This window comes from Mus pahari, chromosome 7, assembly GCF_900095145.1.
Source record: "Mus pahari chromosome 7, PAHARI_EIJ_v1.1, whole genome shotgun sequence".
In the NCBI taxonomy this organism is placed as follows: Eukaryota; Metazoa; Chordata; class Mammalia; order Rodentia; family Muridae; genus Mus; species Mus pahari.
Window position 1 is genome coordinate 3050639 of NC_034596.1, and position 2114 is coordinate 3052752.

The following is a 2114-nucleotide window of genomic DNA, read 5'->3' on the forward strand; positions in this document are numbered from 1 at the left end:
TATCTGTCACCATATATATGCACCATATGCATGCAGTATCCATGGAGACCATTAGAGGGAATGATGTCTCCTAGAGCTGGAGTTACAGGCACTTGTGAAGCTCCTCTGCAAAATGTCAAATGCTCTTAACTACTGTGACTCCAGCCTCTTTGTTTTAGTTTTCTGATTCAGTCTAAGGTAGTCCAGGCTGGCCTTTAACTCCTGATCCTCCTACCTCCGTCTTTCAAGTGCTGGCATCACAGGCTGGTGCCAGAGCACTGGCTCCACACCTGCTCTTGAATCCCGACACTGTTGCTTTCAAGACTGTTTTACCTCTGCATGTAAAATGAAGGCAATCCCAGCCTAGACTGTTGTGTAGGCTTGTGTTAAATTTCCGAGAACTGGAGTGGTGCTGAGAAAGGTGGTAAATAACTACAGCGGCCGGGCGTGGTGGTGCACGCCTTTAATCCCAGCACTTGGGAGTCAGAGGCAGGCGGATTTCTGAGTTCGAGGCCAGCCTGGTCTACAGAGTGAGTTCCAGGACAGCCAGGGCTATACAGAGAAACCCTGTCTCGAAAAACCAAAAAAAAAAAAAAAAAAAAAAACTACAGCGATTGCAGTCAGCCCTCCCTCTCACTAGCCGCTGCGCCACCCACGTTCGGAAAGCCAAGGACACTGAGCCCTGGCCTGGCTGGGAGACTGCAGTGATAGCATATGGACACCTGGTACTGCTGGAGCCAAGCCAGTGCCGAATGGCTGAGAGTCACCTGCCAGGCGGCAAGCATCGTCAGGCTGGGAGAGCTGGTTCATGTCCCCCCTGCAGACACACCTGGGGACGACCTCCAGAGATTAGGGGCGTGGTCCCGCGTTAGGGGCGTGGTCCCGCGTGCCAAACCATACTTCTGCTCCCTGCAGTCTTCACACAACAGGAAAGACTCTGTCTAAAGAGAAAGGTGCTGGTCTAGGAGTGCCTGGTGAGGGCGTCCCACGGACCTCATGCTGTCACTTGGTATCTGCACACACTCTGCAGGGCCTGACAGTTCCCTCAGTATGTAGCGGGTGCTTTTGTTGGTGACAGGGATGGGTTTTGTTTTGTTTTGTTTTGTTTTTACAAGCCTTGAGACACCAAGGTCTTGTCTCATCCTTTTCACGGGACAAAGGGCCGTTTGCCAGACTAGAGACAACCTCCCATGACCGCTTTCCCCTTCACCGAGGATGTTGGACTCTGCTTCCCTAGGCTTAGATGATGAGGGGACAGTGTCATCAGCTTCACACTGCACAGACACTTGTGTGTATGCAACTGTGGGGCTGAGCTCGCCCACTCAGGCCCTGGGGCTGGGGATCCGAACTCAGGCCCTCTGTCTTGTGTTTTACCTGCTGAGCCATCTCCCTGGCCCTGAACAGATCCCTCCTCTCTCCTTCTTTCTCCTCCTCCCTTTCCATCTCCCTCCTCCCTCCTACCCCCTCCTTTTCCTTATCCTCCTCCCACTTTCTCCTCTCCGTCCTTCCCTCTCTCTTTCCCTTCTGGCCCCTCCCCTCTCCGACTCCCTTTTCCTCTCCCCTCCCTTCCCTTTCTTCCTCTTCTTCTCTCCCCCCTCCCTCCCTTTTCCCTTTCCTTCCCCCCCTCCCTCTTTCTCTCACTCCCCTCTCTCTTCTTCCTCTGTTCCTCTGTCCCTCCCCTCCTTCTCCTCCTTCTCTTCTTCCTTCTCCTCTCTCCTCCCCTCACCTCTCTCAGAAAGAGTCATAGCTCTAGCTGGCCTGGAATTTACTGTGTAGACCAGGTTTGCCTCAGAGTTCCTTGAAGTGATACTTCTGCCTCAGCTTCCAGAATTCTGGGACTCCCCACATGTACTACTGTGGCACCCTGCCTTAACAGTTTTGAGTACCTACTATGTGCCAGGAATAGTCTAGGCTCTGGGCAACAACAAGACCAGGTACACCTTTAGGACACATTAAGCTCTTTTGGAGGAGATGGACAGTAAGAAACTGACCTGTCAAGGAGGAAGCCTTTGTGGCACAAAAGCCAGTGGGTGGAAGGAGCTTACCTGTGCTCTGCGAGGCGGTGTCAGTAACCAGCTACTTACCTGTGCTCTGCGAGGCGGTGTCAGTAACCAGCTCCTTACCTGTGCTCTGCG